Source organism: Bos javanicus, chromosome Y, assembly GCF_032452875.1.
Source record: "Bos javanicus breed banteng chromosome Y, ARS-OSU_banteng_1.0, whole genome shotgun sequence".
Taxonomy (NCBI): Eukaryota; Metazoa; Chordata; class Mammalia; order Artiodactyla; family Bovidae; genus Bos; species Bos javanicus.
In genome coordinates, this window is record NC_083898.1 from 4078340 (window position 1) to 4096854 (window position 18515).

Consider the following 18515-nt stretch of genomic DNA (forward strand, 5'->3'; position numbering starts at 1 on the left):
AGAGCTGCAATTCTGGTGGTGATTTTCACTCCCCGGTGTCCTCCAGACATGAACCTGCACATCACTCCAGAGCACCTCATCTGACAGCAAGCTTTACTTGCCCGGATTAGACAGTGAGCATGAAAGCACTCGGCAAATTAAGAGAGAAGTAGAGAGGAGGTGCTGGGGTAGCCATGTTCCTGACGCTTTGGGAATCTGGGATTACCAGGTGCAAACTCTTATACGTAAAATAAACAACAAGGTCCTCCCTGTGTAGCACAGGGAACGACAATCAATATCCTGTGGTAAGCCATAATAGAAAGGAATATGAAAAAGTATGCGTGTATATAACTGAATCATTGTCTTGTACCGTCGAAATTAATACACCCTTCTACATCACCTATACTTCAATAAAATAAATTTTAAAAGACAGAAGACAGAACCTAATGGAGAGTGTGCCCACAAGTGAACACAGAGCAGGCAAGCCTGGCCACCACATCCCTAACAAGGACCAGGCCAAGAGAACAGGCGAGTTGGGAGAGACCTGTCACTTCAGTCCCCTTTAATTCCTGGAAAGACCCAAAGCTGGGCTTCCCCAATCCAACCACGGGCACTCACTCTGCTAGCGTACTCGGCGGTGCCTGCAGCGACATCAGCTGAAGCGGTGGCGATGGGCGGGCTGACCGAAGATGGGAGCATGCCGTGGTCCTGAGCTGTGGGACCAGGGCGACACCGTGCTGGTCACCAGGGTGATGCAGAGTTGATGGCTTCTGTGTGATCTCGTTCTGCTGGACACCTGAAAAGCAAATGTGCTTGGTCTCCCCACCGCCTGGGGAAGGCTGTCCCAGCTCCAAGCGGCGGTGGGAGCAGTGCCCAATCCACACTCTTCGAGTTTCTCTGCTTTCAAGGGAAAACGACTCTCACCTTAGCCAAATTTGAGCAAGGCTCCACTGGAGCCCTTTCTCAGTAAGGCCTGCACCTGGGTCTTTAAGTTTCCAACGGCTCAAGGCTGCATGCCTTGGATGACCCCCACCCCTTTAAAGTCCCCACCTACGAAAACTCAAGGCTGCCAATAGAAGTGCCTATGTGCTCCACTCAAAACTTAAGGATAGGGCCCAAGGCCCAGTCTCTTACGGAGGGCAGAAAGCCTGCCTTTAAGAGGTAACAGGGTTAGCAAACCCAGATATTCCGCATGGACCAACACCCCTGCGCACGTTCTGTCAAACTGTCATTTTCTGACTCTATACTTCCCATGATTCCCCTTGCCTATTCCCAAATTCTCCCTTTAAAACCCCAGTTCCTTGTGTACACATTGGTGTTGGTGTCAGTTCATGCTGGACATTTGGCCCTCCTGCAATAGTAACAGAGGACTAAAATCTATCCAAAGCAATCGATAGGGTCAGTGTAGTCCCTATAAAGCTACGAGCAGTATTTGTCAGAGCACTAGGACCAGTCATTTCACAATTGGTATGGAAATCCAAAACACCTGGAAGAGCCAAAGCAATCTTGACAAAGAAGAATGGAACTGCAGGAATCAGCCTGCCTAACTTCAAGCTATACTACAAAGCCACAGTCATCAATGCAGTATGGTACTGGCACAAAGACAGAAACATAAGTCAATGGAACAAAAGAGAAAGCCCAGAGATACATATCCACACCTACGGACACCTTATCTTTGACAAAGCAGACGAGGATGTACAATGCAGAAAAGTTGAAGTGGGCGCTGGGAAAACTGGGCAACCACGCATAAAAGAATGAAACTACAACACTTGCTAACACCGCACACAAAATATAAACTCAAAATGGATCGAAGATCTAAACATGAGACCGCAAACGATTACACTGCTGGAGGAAAATATAGGCAAAACACTCTCTGGTGTAAAGCACAGTAGGATCCTCTCTGGCGAACCTCCCAGAATAATGGGAATAAAAGCAAACAAAACTAAACAAATGGGACCTACTTAAATTGAAAAGCTTATGCTCAACGAAGGAAACTACAAGCAAAGTGGAAAGACAGCATTCAGAATGGGGGCAAATAATAGCAAATGAAGCAACTGTACAGAATTAATCTAAAAAATATACAAGCAACTCCTGCACTCAATTCCAGAAAAGTAGGCGACCCAGGCCAAAAAAAAATAATCATCATCATCATGGGCCAAAGAACTAAACAGACATTTCTCCAAAAAAGAAATACAGATGGCTATCAAACACAGGAAAAGATGCGCAACATCCCTTACTATCAGGGAAACGCAAATCGAAACCACAACGAGGTACCATCTCAGGCCGGTCAGAATAGCTGCTGTCCAAAATCTACAGACAATGAATGTTTGAGAGGGGGCAGAGAAAAAAGAAACCCTCTCACACTGTCTGTGTGAATTTCAAACTAGCACAGCCACTATGGAACAACGTACAGACTGCTCAAAAACCTGGAATTAGAACTCATACAACCCAGCAATCCCTCTGCTGGGCATACACACCGAAGAAACCAGAATTAAAAGACTCGTGCCCCAGTGTCTGTCGCGGCTCTCTTTACAACAGATAGGACGTGGAAGCAGCCTAGATGTCCATGGGCAGACGAACTGGAGACGAAAGCCGGGTAGATATAGACAGTAGAATATTACTCAGCTCTTAAAGAATGCATTTGAATCAGTTTTAATGAGCTGGACGCAAGTGGAGCCCTTATGCAGAGAAAAGTCAGTCAGAAGGAAAACCCACGCATATATATGGAATTGAGACAGATGGAATTAACAGTGACCCTATATGCGAGACAGCAAAAGAGACAGATGTAAAGAACAGATTTCGGGACTCTGTAGGAGAAGGCAAGGGTGCGATGGTTTGAGAATAGCATTGAAACATGTATATTATCACATACGAAATACATCGCCAGGCCAGGTTCGATGCACGAGACAGGGAGCTCAGGGCTGGTGCACTGGGATGACCCTCAGGGATGGGATGGGGAGTGGGAATCAGGACGGGGAATGCATGTACACGGCTGATTCGTGTGAACGTATGGCAAAAACCACCACAATAATACAAGCAACTCACCTCCAATTAAACTAAACTTTTTAAAAAACGTACAGGATAACAAAGAGCGAGCAGAAAATACTTTAAACGAGTGAGAATAAAAACACAGCATATCAGAATTCGTGAGATGCAGATCTAGACGTGCTTATAATTTTAAATGCTTGTATTAGAAAAGAATAAAAGCCTAAGCCAGTGGAAAGAGAATTGGCAACTCTGTCAAGGCTTTCAGCAAAGGCCACACACAGGAAACGTGAGGGAGGGGTGTGATAAGCTGGTGCAAACTTCTTGCGGTCACATCTTGTGTTCTTGAGGTGAGCTGGTGGCCAGCTAACTGTGTCCTGCAATCCTCAAGGGAAACAAGTATGATTCCCTATCCCCTGAAAGGAGATTCCCCAGATTGACTTTCACCCTCCAAGGTCCTGGTTGCGAGAAGGGGGTCCCCGTATAGCCTGGTAGTCCCAGCTGGAAGAGGCAGGTCTCAGTTCTCTGTGCCCTCCTCTTACCAAGGCCCCCACACACTGCCCGGCCACCTGCCATGAGGGAGCCAGGTACCCAGCACGCAGCTGACCCTCAGCCTCCTCCGTCTACCCAAATGGGGAGCTCGGTCCTGTAGACTGTGACCCATGGACATTGCCACAACCATTCGGACATGGAGGTGGGCATGGGACACGGTGGCCGTTGCTTTGAAACCTGGGCCAGGCCGCTGAGTGGCTCCAGCAAGGGCTCCGGGACTCTGCAAGACACAGCCTGTCCTCACGCTTGTCCAAGCGCCACAGTTCATTACCCAGCCCAAGGCCCAAGGGCCTGGAAGGCCCTGTGGGAAGGCTTTGATATCTCTCTCAGTGCATTCAGCTGAGAGGCTTTCTGTTGGTGGTGTTGGGTTTGCGAACTTCCCTAATGGTCTTGGGCTGAGGCCTGCAGCTCCGTTTTCCATCCTGCCTCTTTTACAGTGTCTTCCTGGATGAGCTGAGTCAACCTGTGACTAAAAGATGGTAATGTGGACCATCGGGGGCCATTTCCACTGGCCCGATGACCACATCCTACTCTCTTTCTATAACGCAGGGCTTTCAACGTGACAATGTCGTGTGATGTAAAAGCCTTCATCTTCCTCGAACTCAAGTATTTAACTCAGCATACTCTCCTCAAGAACATGTATTGCAAACGGGGCTACCATTTATTTTTTCACTGCTGGAATTATACTTGACATGTGATGTACTTCCAACCATTATTTTGGGGCCATAGTCACGTTACAGTGTTTCTTTGGTTTCTGCTGTGCGTGAATCAAGTTTTAGCTGTACGTGTATCCCGTCAATTTTGGATTTCCTTCCCATTTAGGCCACCACAGAGCAGTCGAGTCCCTTTCTTCTTTCACTTTTCTCAAAACATAGTACTTTTTTCTTTTTATTAAATTTAACTGGGGGTTAATTATGATACAATATTGTAATGGCTTCTGCCATGCATCAACATTAATAAGCCATAAGTACACAGGGGTCCCAGCCATCCTGAGCCGCTCCCACATCCCTGCCTACGCTATTCTTCGGGATTGCTCCAGAGCACTTGCTCTGCATTCCCTGATTCATGCAGATGAAAACCAGAAAGATGAATTTTCTGCATAAAATATGCAATTGTCCTTCTTTCACATGTGAGAACATGGGTGCAGAGGTTTCTACCTGAAATAGGAAATCGGTATTTCATGTATGAAAATCGACTTGCATCATTTTCTTCATCATATGTGGAACTTTGTGTCTCCCAGACGTATATCTGTGCACACGTTTTCCTACATGAGTGGGGAATTATATATTTTAGATGAAAAGTTGAGCCTACAATTGCCCTTCTTGAATCCTGAAATTGTATACATTTCGGATATGAAGATCTCAATGAAATTTTACTGACATGAAGTGAAATTAATCTGGCAAACCAATATGGAATTGAATTATCTCTATTTCATAAATGAAATTCTGGGCACCACTGTTTCTTCGTGAAATACTTAACTCCTTGTATTTCTCATGTATAAATCAAGGACTGTCCACCATGAAATAAGGAGTTCTCTATACTTCCTGTATCCAAATCTAGGCATGATTCTCCCTCATGGAAGATGGACTTCTCTATATTTCACATCTGAAGATCAGAATGAACATTTTCCCGTTAGAAATAAAGACATCTATGCATTTCATGCGATCCACTGGTTCTTCAGTCTCTGAAACACCTGTTGGCATTTGTGGCTCTGTGTGTTGCACGCATGGGTGTACTTGTGTCACGTGTTTGTGTGTGTTTGTGGGGGGTGGGGTGTGGTGGGTCTGTGCGTGTGTCAGGACTAAGGGAGGTAGGTGCTCAGTGTGAAACAGCAGACATCCTAGGAGAAAGAGCGTGAGCAGTGGAAACTGTCCAGGCACTTAACCTGAGTGTGCCCACCTGAGCTAGGCGGCCCGGACGTAGGAGTAACTAATGGTCAGGAGGAGCACTTTGGTCCACTTGAAACACTTGCAGGAACAGCTCTGTGCCTCTGGCAAGTGCATCTGCAGGCGCACATCCTTAGCTACGTGGGCGCCTGCTCTAAGCCACGGGCCGGGGGAAAGGCCGAGGGCTGACAGACCGTAGGCCAGGGGCTCCAGGCTGGTTGGGCTTGGGGCTGCATCGTGGGGCTTGGACAGCTAGCCGAGGAAAGTGCTCTACCTCTTCCTCAGAGGAGGGCTGCATTCCTGACAACTGCTCAAGCCTAAGGCACAAGTTTAGCCGTGACTCTGCAGCAGGTGCACATGGGTGAGGTCGGCGTAAGCCCGCCCCCACCCGGGCCCCCGTCCCGCTTCCCCATCCCCCTCCACCGCGCACCTCCCCCAAACCCCCTACCCTGCCCGCCTCTCCTACTCCCCCCACCCCCACCCTGCGTGGCTTGCTTGGATCGGAGGAGAGCAACTCTGTCCCTGAGGTACCCAGGAACCCTGTCTTCCTGAGTGGGTCCCTGAGCACACGGGCGCGCTGCCCCAGGGGCAACTTCAAGCTTGAGGACTGTTGCAGCTTCAGGTGGTCCTGGCTCTCCCAGTCGCTGCTCGGGCGCGGCTGCACTGCTAGGCAGGCAAAAGGCTTGCCAGGACACGCCCACTTTGCGCTGGGCCGACATTGGCCGCCTGTCACAGGCTGGCAGAGGGCCCAGGATTCCAAGGGCGTGTCCCAGGAGGGAACCGCTTTAGACTCCATTTGATTGGTTCTGGGATGAGGTCAGGAGGTCAGGGTGGAGAGTTCAGCCCCTTCCCGTCGCCATAGTAGGCGGGCCTGGTGGCACAGGGTTCTGCGCATGCGTCTCTCCTTTCGCCGTTCCCTGGCTCTTGCCCAGTAACCCGTCGGTAATAGGACCACGTAGACTGCGGCCGGCGGGCGGCCCGTGAGGGCCGTCTGCCGTGCTCTGGCGTCCAGCTTGTTTGCAGCTCCGGGCTTCGGCGAGAATACCATGGAGAGTGAGACGGGGCCAGAGGAAGGCGGCAGCACTCCGGGATCCTGGATCTTAGTTGTGAGCCCGGGTCTTCATGAGGGAGGGGCCCTGGGGCCTACCAGTCCGGTGGTGGGCGGCAGAGGCGATGCAGGCCGCAGGTGCGCCAGGCGAGGAGGCCGCCTCTTCTGGGTGGAGGCAGTGGAGGAAGGTGCGGCTGTGGAGGAGGGAGAGGTGGCGGGACTCGGGCAGGAGTTCCAGCTGCTGGTGTTGGACGTCATGGAGGAGGTGGAGGTGGTGGCATACGAGGAGCAGGAGCAGGTGTCCTCGGAGGAGCATGTCCACGACCATCCAAGGCCCGGAGCCCTGAGTGACCGGCCTGCACTGGAGGCGCTGGCGGCCCTGCAGCTGGAGCTGGAGCCCGTGAATAAGAAAGCCCAAAGGGCGCATGCTCGCCTGAAACGTAAGACCAGTCAGCGGCGGAAGGTGCATCTAGAGCACAGAAGCGCCATCATCCAGGGCATCCGTGGCTTCTGGGTCGAAGTTGTATCCCTCGGTGTGGTGCTTGTGAGTTTTTTGTTTGTTTGTTTGTTTAAGCCGGGCTATGGCAGGAACAGTTTACAGATCTGGCAGTTCTGGTACCGTATTTACTTTTCTGGATGGTGGGTATTGGTTACCGTCCTGCATATCTGTTCCTGATCGTAGGTGTGATGTCCTTGCTGTTCTGGCTAGCCCAAATTGATAGTTGGGCTATACTTTCAGAGGTCGCAATCAGAATTGTCAGTAGCACCAGGGTCTCTTCGGAGAGAAGGCTTGTCTGGAATGGGGGAGGGCTGGGGAATTGTAAGTGGTCGTACGGGTTCTAGCTAGGAGTGCTTGTTTTCCCGAAGTTAGCTAACTTTCAAGGGGCTGAGATGAAGCTTATCCGGTTAGGAAGAGAACCTCCTCGTGGTAGGGCATTCATGGGCACAGCCTTGGACCTTGTGCGGCATTCATATAGCCCGCGTGAACCGAAATGTGACGAGTTAACCAGTAGCAAGTTGAAGTCAAACAGGGAGGGCCATTCTAGTCTTTAGGCTAGCTTTGTTCTTCCAGCACTTTCACCTCTAGCATCTAGAGGCTCCTTGACCTAAAGCAGTTTATGAACCACCCCCAAATGTCAGTTTTGATGAGCAAGCAAGATGCAGACATGCTTCACTTCATGACCAACTTGGAGGTCAGGCAGGGGACACTGATGATTGTGGAGGGGAGGTGACTGGGGAGGGAGAGGGCATGGTCTATCCCTAACACAGGAAAGGACAGCTCTTCTGTAAAGAGGTTTCACACCCACCCCACCCCGCACACTTTGTCCTGGCAGGTGGAGGAATTCAGGCATCCCACTCGTCACTGCAAGATCACATTGTCCTTTCGGAGGAATAGGTATTTCCAGAATGAAGTGATTGTCAAGGAGTACCTGATGAAGGTCACTGGTGAGAAGCTGCTCCCTGGATCTTGGGTGGGGCGGGGTGGGTAGGGGTGGCGGGCGGTGGCCCGGTGGTTGGGGGCAGAAAAGTCTAGGTTGAATCGAAAAGTGATTTAGGTCTTTCTCCCAAACTGCTTTTCCTGCAGGATACCACGCATCTCGTTCCACTCCAGTTCAGTGGCACCAGGGCTTTGAACAGAAGGCATACAGGCGCAGGCACCACGACAGCAGCGTTAACTTCTTCAACTGGTTCTTTGACCACAATTTCACAGGATCTGACTGGATTGCTGAGGTGGGGTCCCACGTGGCCACTGGGCCAGAACGGGTGACTTATGTCGGAGTTGTTGGCCGTGCACGGGAGGGCTCATGGTCTGGCCAGGCCTGTGCTGACCTTGCTCATTTCCCTGGCAGATCATCATAAGGGATCTGTGGCCCAATCCTTTGCAGTACTATGTGAGGAGGAAGGCTGCACCACGAAAGGTACCAGGAGAACGAGAGGTGAGGCACCCAGCGGCCGAGCACTGGCATAAGTGTTGTCCAGAAACTTGGGTCATTTATTCCACTTGTGAAGACACTGAGACTCCGTGGAGTACACAGTGACACCAGGGCATGAGGGAATCAGCAAGGGACAGCAAGGGTAGAGAACTGGGGTGAAGAACAGGTTCTAAGTAGAGAAGCTTGAGGTGGATGAAGTGGCCTGGACAGGCCAAAGCCACTGCAGTTTATATCTGAGGCAGCTGCACATCGCTGAACCGTCATTCCATGGCCAACAAGTCCAGCCTCAGGCTCCTCTTAAATTGGGACCCACCTGCTCTTCCTCATGAAGTCCCATTTCCAAAAAGGCCTGTGAGTCTCCTTTGTGCAAGGCGGTTCCCCCAGTGACCCATCATTTGATTCGATTCTGATCACCACGCTCGTTTTGGTTTTTAATTTGCGTTTGCATCTTTTTCCTGCCACCCTCATTCTCAGCATACTGACCGCTCTGCAGGATTATGGAGAATCCTCTTTTATTTATTTTAACTGGAGGATCATGACTTTACAATACCGTGACAGGTTTTGATGTACATGGGCCAACATGAATCACCGATAGGGATACACGTGTCCCCCCAAATGCCGAACCCGCCACCCACCGACCCCTGCCTGGCTGTCTGGGTTGCCCCACAACATGACTTTGGTTGCCTTGCTGCACGCGTCAAACTCGCACTGGTCATCTGTTGTGCATAAGCTAATGTAAACGTTTTGGGGCTACTCTCTCACATTGACCCACCGTCACCACCTCCCACTGAGGCCAAAGTCTGTTCTTTATATGTCTGTTACTTCTTTGCTGCCCTGCATGTTGGATGTTCAGCACCACGTACAAGGTCCTCAACTCCATATATTTGTGTGAACGGACAGGGTTTGTCTTTCTCTTTCTGACTTACTTCACGCGGTATAGTAGGCTCCACGTTCATTCCATCTCATTAGAACTGACATGGACGCGTTCCATGTTAGTGCTGTGTAAGACACCGCTGTGTATGTGTACTCCAACTTCCTTATCCCTTCATCTGCTGATGGACACGTAGGCTGCTTCCACGTCCTAGCTATTGTAAATAGTTCTACGCTGAAGACTGGGATACCTGTTTTTTACTCTGTGCTTCTAGGGCATGTAAACGTTCACAGACACACCCCCTGGGAACTGACTTGAAAGAATCAAGCTGTCTTTAGAGTTTCCGGGGAGGGTAAGTGTACATATCTCTGTCTCTCTGTTTTGAAAGGAACCCGATCCCCCCAGCTTTTGAGACACTTAACGATGGCGTGCCCCCCTTCACCTAAAACAGAAAACCGAAGAAGCTGCTTCACGTGAAGACCAATGGCCAGCATAGTTCTCTTGGACGGGAAAGTAGTGAAGAGTGGTCTGGTGCTGAAGTGGATCGACAGTGAGACACCAGTAACCCTGAATTCATTGCAAAGGAAAAATAAAAGCATCAGCTGCATGTGCGTGTATTGTTTGGGCAGGTCCTCAGGACAAACACTTCAGCTGCATGTACGAGTGTCAGTTCACCGCGTGGGAATTACCAGTCTGTGGAGATTCATAGAGGGGGCTAAGTCGTATGTTGGGGTTGTGTCAGGGGGTGACTTTCTTCCTATGGGGTGGGGGTTGGGGAGGACGGAGAAGGAAGATGAGGGGCCTACTGACTGTGGGTCTGGCAATTTTACAAGGGAAATGTGGCTGTTCGTGGAAAGGGCCTGGTGAACAAGGGCCAGAGATTGAAACAGTGGAATGCAATTCTGTTGGAAGGTGGTGGCCCAGGTATCTTCTCTGTTGCCTATCATCATACACTTTAATAAGGGTACAGAACAAAGGAAAAGCCTTATCATTGAACTCGCTATGAACCTCGAAGGCCACATGTGTATGAGTGTGTATATGAGTGCACGGTCAGCTTTGCTGAGAGTCTGCTTCCCAGAGCTAGGGTTCCAGGTAACATCTTAGGGCATTGTGTATAAGGTATATGGAGGGGGGCTGTGGCCTAGGGAGAAAGTGAGGGGTGGGAAGGCAGTGAGGATACTAGTTTCTGGCAAAGGTGACCAGGGGAAAAGAGAAATTGCAAGGAATCAGATAAAGGAAAACAGATCCCGTCGTAGATGTTAGAGCTCATGTGAACTCTGTTATTTTTTCCAAGAACTCAGCTTCGGTATAGCGTGTCCAGGGGCAGAAGTGAGGGGAAAGAGGCTGTTAGGGTGAGCCTATGCAGCCATGTGGTCTGTGTCCCATGCTGCTGCTGCTGCTGCTGCTGCTGCAGCTCAGGGGTCAATATCCCTTTTTCCAGGAAGGCTTAAGGTCTTTGCCCAAGGCCCTCTGTCAGGCCAAGCTGTAGAAAAAGCATTTTTTCTCACCAGCCCTCTGGTGACAGTTTCTCTTCCTTGTGGAATGGCTCAGCACAGAATGTTTTCAACCACAAAGGAGCTGTCCTTCATCTAGGGCTTTGCCACTACTGTGTGGGCCAAGGGCCAGTGGGAACAGCTGGAGCATATGGAGCTCACTGAGGGACTGGTCAGCACTTAGGGTGGTCCTTCTGAAGTAGATGACTGCTTTCTGGAATCGCGTCCACCTCTGGATAGAGCAAAAGACAGACTGGCACAAATGGAGTAGGCAGAGTTCAACGTCTGTCCCCCCACTGTTGTCCTCTCATCCCAGATAGAAGGGCTCCACCGTGGGCATGCCTGAGGGTGATGTCCCACATGAAGTTCTGTCCCACATGAAGTTCTCACTCTACAACTTTTCTCCCTGAAGCAGCATCTCTTTTGAGGGCAAAGGGTAAAGTTCACAGGTTTTATGGATGTCCTCTTCACATCCTGCATTGGTGCCCTGCATGAGATCTCCTGCCCAGGGCCAGCTTTTGCATTTGACCATGTACACCCCAGCTTTGCCCCTTCTCCAGAGACGCATCTACAGCGCTAGAAGGCAAGGCTTGGCCGTCTCTGGGTGCTTTCTGAACAAGCAGCCCAGGAGACACTGGAAACATGTCTTCTTACTCTCTGAATCTGTCAAGGTCCAAGAATCCGTGGGGCTCCAGCAGGCTGGTACCTGTCTTCCCAGTCCTAGTGTAAAACAAAACAAAGCAGAAACTATGGTGTGATAACTTTACAGCGGGTGTGAGATGGCATACTGGGGCATGGTTTTCCGGACCTTAGACTGGGCTCATTCTAGGGACTGCATGGCATTTACCCACATTCAGAAGTTTCCGTAAGGCATTGCAAAGAAGTTAAAGACGAGAAAAGTTTAGGACAGGGTCCCCCAGTGCCTAATATTTCCTGCCTGTGCTTCAGGACCAGGGTTGGCATTAGCTCTAACCTGTCCTCGAGTGGAGTGCAGAGATAGTCTTCGTTGACTGGATGGTCATCCTCTGGAGACTTGCCGTGACTTGTGTCCCAGGCTCTCTAGGGCTTTCACTTGGGCCCTAAAGGCTAGGTGCTCTTAGAGTTGACTGCACACTTGGATGTGTCGTGTAAGGTTTTCTTCCGCCGAATATCGATGCGTGTGAGACTCGCCGGTTTAGTGATGAATTCACGCGCATTCTGGCTCCACCAGCCTGAGCTGCATTTGCTTCCTGTGCCCTGGATGTGTTCATGTTTTCCTCTGTTTAGAATGAAGACTGGGTGTCTCCATTGTGTTTGCCCATGAATGTGAGTTGATGTTTCTTCCTGTGGGTCTGCCTATGCCTCCTGTCCTCTTTCATGTTGCACCCATGCTTGTGCCATTATGCACAGCTCTGCTGCCATATCTGTCTGAGTTCTTGCACGTCCCTATTCAACCTACATGCGTGGTATTGCTCGTATTCACTCCTTCTTTGGTTAAGTTTGCGTATCTTTGTTAGACTGCATGTGAATTGGACCTATTCTTTCCTTCCTGGATCAAATGCTTCCAACATCTTGAATTGTGACTTTTTGAAAGACTTCCATGATATTTGTGCACATCAAGAAATGCTTTATCGCAGGAATAGTTAACAGTGACCCACATGTGGAAACAAGAATACCCACACACTTACAGTAATGCCTGACGTGCAGGAATATCACTCATTGCAGGGAGAATATTGATTAGGATCACAGAGGGCAAAGATGTTGCAGGAATGCATATGTCAGGAAATTTTTTTTTTTTTTCTCTGTCAGGAACGGTTTGGGGTTGACTTGTTAAGTGTTCTATAAACAGCACCGCCCGGTTGAAATACACTAACGTTTACCCCTACCCATGTGTCCTTGTGTTGATCATTCAACTGGCATTGCCCATGCAGAATTTCTTCATGATTGTAAGTAAATCATCACCCAGGTGATAGGAATTGGGGCTTGCCTTTCTGTACAGAGAAAGTTGTGAAAGAGTTCTTGTCCTCAGTGACCTTCTATAGCCTAGGGAAAAGGCGGTGCGAGATCAATTTCAAGTTCAAAGTCCCTTGCTATTTCTGTGTCGTTTCTGGAAGGAAAGCCCAGGGAATGGAATCACACCAACCCGACTGGCACGGTGAACCAGTCCAAGGCAACAGGAGTAGAGAACACAGGCACAGGTCACTCCGCTGTCCACAGTGAGGACTTCCAACCCTGCCAACCTCTTTGGATATCAGTCCCACTCATGAGCCATTCCCATTCACCTTCCACGATATACCATAGAAGTAGAAGAGGACACTGACTTGATCAATTAGCGAGTGAAAACATCAACCGGGGCAAAAAAAAAAAAAAAGAGTGGTGCTTACCAAAGTCCATTATCCTGGATCAGGAAACCAAAGTTCCGCATGTGTGCAAGTTGCTTTTCAGAATTGTTGGTGTGTGAGTGTGTGAGTGTGTGTATGAGTGTGTGTGTGCGTGCACGCGCGTGCAAACACATGTGCGCTGGGCAAAATGTGTGTGTGAACTCTCTGAACTGGCCTGGCTGGGGGATGGAAGAATGCACACTGAAAACATGGAAGAGCTTGTGTAAAGTACGACGATCTTGGGGCGGCAGAAACACTGGAGAAAAGCCCTGGAGAAAAGCCCAGGGATCTCACCCACGGAGCAAGCTGTACATGTAAACAGGCATGTAAGTGTAAACACGGATCCCTGAGGAGAAAGGAGAGGCAGGCCAAAAGCACCTGAGGCAAGTCAGGGAGGATGCTAAGGAGCAGAGCCAGAGTGGGCCAGACTCCCCGGCACAGAAGAGGGGCTACGCACAGCCCTTAGGACACCCGGCCACAAAGGGTTTTCTGTCCTCAAGTGAAGGAGCATTCTTTCCCCGACATGACCAGCCATATGAACACAGCTTGCCCTTTTCTCTAAGGTTTGGGAACTGTAGCAGCACTTAGCGCTGCTACGTGCAGCCTTTGCCAGTTTGAAACATCACTCCTTAAAAGGGTGTCCTAGGTTGATCCTCTCACCTGTCCCAGTCCCACAGGCCTGGGCTGATGGGGTAGGCTGGCGTGTGTTCTCACCTGGGGGCTGGATGAGAACAGAGCTACTTTGAAAGCGCCTCTGTACAATAAATGGGCAGACTTCAATTCCTCTGGCACTGGTGAGTCATGGCTCTTAGCGGGACACTGTTCTTAGCATCTCCGGATTGAGAGATGTTTCGTCTCTAAATCTCTCTCTACACAGAGAAGTCCAGGTTTGTGTCACATTTGGACACGTGGGCAACAGTCTTTTACGTGAAGCGCGGAACTCGTTATTTCCCGAAAGAATACATGCATTAAGTTTTCTGCCAAGAAATGTGGCATTCTCTCTGTTTCACCTGTGAAAATCTCACCACAAACTTCCCAAAAGGGAAATGGAATTCTCTATATGTTATATGAATCATGGGTGCACGTGTTATTTGCTGGCATGAAATTTGGAATTCTGTGTATTTCCTGTATGAAAACCTGGGTGCTGACTTTTGCACATGAAATCTGGAATGTCGTGTATTAAACTTAGGAACATCAGGCCACTGATTTTAGCACACAAAATACGGAATTTTGATGACTTTACGTATGTAATCCGGGGCACTGATTTTTCCTCTGTTGAGTACGGATTTCCTTACACGTCCTTATCTTTCCTCTGTAAGAAAATCGTGGCAGAGACTTAGTCCATGAGCTAATGAACTGTTTATATTTCATGTAGGAGAATCTGGGTCGTGATTTTCCTACATGAAACATGCAGTTCTCTGTATTTAATGAATGAACATCCGGGCACCGATTTTCCTGCCTTGAATATGGGTTTCTCTACGTCGGCATTTGAAACTCCAGGCACGGAGCTTTTCCCCGCGAAATATGAAATTCTGGTATTTCACGTTGAATTGGGCATAAACAAGGTAACACGAAATACGGAATTTTTCATCCTTCTCATTTGAAAATCTGTGTGCTGACTTGCGTTATGAGTTACAGAATACTGTATACGTAACAACTGAAAGAATTGGCCTCGATTTTCCTACACAAAATATGGAATTTTCTATTTCATACATAAAGTGATTTTCACGCTTGAGGTATGAAGTCACTGTCAATGAAAACACGACGTCAATCCTTGTTCAAGGTGATGAACAGGTAAGTCAAAAACCTTGAGCATGTGACCACACCTGAAAGGGGAACCCTGAATGTTCTGAAACTCTGAGACTGGATAAAACCTGGTCTTTTATGCAAAATGGGGGGACAGAAGTACTAACTAAGAGCCCTAACCCCAAGACCTGGATGTTTCCTCTTTAGCCACCCTCACTCTTGAGCAGGGTTGCTTTAAAAAGCCACATGTAAGAACAATCAGTCTGGGGACAGCGGACAGCCGTGGTCAGCCGGCCTGGTGTGAATTCACAAGCGAGCTCTAAGGCAGGTCAAGCGGGGATTCTAGATCCTGGCTGCTACCATTCAAATGCCAATTAGACATTCACGGATTATGTGACCCCGGACAACCTGTTTGACCTGGCCAGATCTCAGTGTGCTCATCTGTAACATGGGTGTGAGGACGTCCCTGAAACCCCACTGGTTGAGACCTAGCCTTCCAATGTGGGGGGTACGGTTTTGATTCCCTACTCAGGGAGATAAGATTCCCCAAGCCTTGTAGTCAATGACACCAAAACGTTTTGAAAGAAGGAAAGTACAGCAATATTACAACAAATTCAATAAAGACCTTACAAATTGTACACACTAAACAAAAGTGTTACTGATATGAAGCCCAATGAGACATTAGGCTTTCTCTCAAAAGACATTAGGTGTTCACTCAAAAACCCACTTTCATTCTACAGCTGTGTAGCAACTCCTGTTCTAGGCCCCAGCAGGGAGCAGAAGGGACTCCCCAGAGAGCTGCAATTCTGGTGGTGATTTTCACTCCCGGGTCCTCCAGACATGAACCTGCACATCACTCCAGAGCACCCTCATCTGACAGCAAGCTTTACTTGCCCGGATTAGACAGTGAGCATGAAAGCACTCGGCAAATTAGAGAGAAGTAGAGAGGAGGGCTGGGGTGGTGGACGGGACGCTTTGGGAATCTGGGATTACCAGGTGCAAACTCTTATACGTAAAATAAACAACAAGGTCCTCCTGTGTAGCACAGGGAACGACAATCAATATCCTGTGGTAAGCCATAATGGAAAGGAATATGAAAAAGTATGCGTGTATATAACTGAATCATTGTCTTGTACCGTCGAAATTAATACACCCTTCTACATCACCTATACTTCAATAAAATAAATTTTAAAAGACAGAAGACAGAACCTAAATGGAGAGTGTGCCCACAAGTGAACACAGAGCAGGCAAGCCTGGCCACCACATCCCTAACAAGGACCAGGCCAAGAGAACAGGCGAGTTGGGGAGGGATTCCACCACTTCCTGGTCCCCTTTAATTCCTGGAAAGACCCAAAGCTGGGCTTCCCCAATCCAACCACGGGCACTCACTCTGCTAGCGTACTCGGCGGTGCCTGCAGCGACATCAGCTGAAGCGGTGGCGATGGGCGGGCTGACCGAAGATGCAAGGGTGCTCGTGGGTCCTGAGCTGGGGACCAGGGGCGACGAATCCGTGTTGGTCACCAGGGTGATGGTGGAGGTTGATGGCTTCTGTGTGATCTCGTTCTGCTGGACACCTGGAAAAGCAAATGTGCTTGGTCTCCCCACCGCCTGGGGAAGGCTGTCCCAGCTCCAAGCGGCGGTGGGAGCAGGGCCCAATCCACACTCTTCGAGTTTCTCTGCTTTCAAGGGAAAACGACTCTCACCTTAGCCAAATTTGAGCAAGGCTCCACGGAGCCCTTTCTCAGTAAGGCCTGCACCTGGGTCTTTAAGTTTCCAACGGCTCAAGGCTGCATGCCTTGGATGACCCCCACCCCTTTAAAGTCCCCACCTACGAAAACTCAAGGCTGCCAATAGAAGTGCCTATGTGCTCCACTCAAAACTTAAGGATAGGGCCCGTTGCCCAGTCTCTACGGGAGGGCAGAAAGCCTGCCTTTAAGAGGTAACAGGGTTAGCAAACCCAGATATTCCGCATGGACCAACACCCCCTGCGCACGTTCTGTCAAACTGTCATTTTCTGACTCTATAGACTTCCCATGATTCCCCTTGCCTATTCCCAAATTCTCCCTTTAAAACCCCAGTTCCTTGTGTACACATTGGTGTTGGTGTCAGTTCATGCTGGACATTTGGCCCTCCTGCAATAGTAAATAGAGGACTAAAATCTATCCAAAGCAGTCGATAGGGTCAGTGTAGTCCCTATAAAGCTACGAGCAGTATTTGTCAGAGCACTAGGACCAGTCATTTCACAATTGGTATGGAAATCCAAAACACCTGGAAGAGCCAAAGCAATCTTGACAAAGAAGAATGGAACTGCAGGAATCAGCCTGCCTAACTTCAAGCTATACTACAAAGCCACAGTCATCAATGCAGTATGGTACTGGCACAAAGACAGAAACATAAGTCAATGGAACAAAAGAGAAAGCCCAGAGATACATATCCACACCTACGGACACCTTATCTTTGACAAAGCAGACGAGGATGTACAATGCAGAAAAGACAATCTCTTCAGCAAGGGGCGCTGGGAAAACTGGGCAACCACGCATAAAAGAATGAAACTACAACACTTGCTAACACCGCACACAAAATATAAACTCAAAATGGATCGAAGATCTAAACATGAGACCGCAAACGATTACACTGCTGGAGGAAAATATAGGCAAAACACTCTCTGGTGTAAAGCACAGTAGGATCCTCTCTGGCGAACCTCCCAGAATAATGGGAATAAAAGCAAAACTAAAACAAATGGGACCTACTTAAATTGAAAAGCTTATGCTCAACGAAGGAAACTACAAGCAAAGTGGAAAGACAGCATTCAGAATGGGGGCAAATAATAGCAAATGAAGCAACTCGTACAGAATTAATCTAAAAAATATACAAGCAACTCCTGCACTCAATTCCAGAAAAGTAGGCGACCCAGGCCAAAAAAAAATAATCATCATCATCATGGGCCAAAGAACTAAACAGACATTTCTCCAAAAGAAATACAGATGGCTATCAAACACAGGAAAAGATGCGCAACATCCCTTACTATCAGAGAAACGCAAATCGAAACCACAACGAGGTACCATCTCAGGCCGGTCAGAATAGCTGCTGTCCAAAATCTACAGACAATGAATGTTTGAGAGGGGGCAGAGAAAAAGAAACCCTCTCACACTGTCTGTGTGAATTTCAAACTAGCACAGCCACTATGGGAACAACGTACAGACTGCTCAAAAACCTGGAATTAGAACTGCCATACAACCCAGCAATCCCTCTGCTGGGCATACACACCGAAGAAACCAGAATTAAAAGACTCTCGTGCCCCAGTGTTCGTCGCGGCTCTCTTTACAACAGATAGGACGTGGAAGCAGCCTAGATGTCCATGGGCAGACGAACTGGAGACGAAAGCCGGGGTAGATATAGACAGTAGAATATTACTCAGCTCTTAAAAAGAATGCATTTGAATCAGTTTTAATGAGCTGGACGCAAGTGGAGCCTCTTATGCAGAGAAAAGTCAGTCAGAAGGAAAAACCCACGCATATATATGGAATTGAGACAGATGGAATTAACAGTGACCCTATATGCGAGACAGCAAAAGAGACACAGATGTAAAGAACAGATTTCGGGACTCTGTAGGAGAAGGCAAGGGTGCGATGGTTTGAGAGAATAGCATTGAAACATGTAT

The 18515-nt window shown here is 48.8% G+C and overlaps 2 pseudogenes; one reads left to right on the forward strand and one right to left on the reverse strand.

Annotated features, from left to right (window-relative positions):
- Positions 1-18515, reverse strand: part of LOC133243812 (testis-specific Y-encoded protein 1-like) — a 505577-nt pseudogene that overhangs the window by 6568 nt on the left and 480494 nt on the right.
- Positions 6313-9844, forward strand: LOC133243884 (testis-specific Y-encoded protein 3-like; annotated as a pseudogene).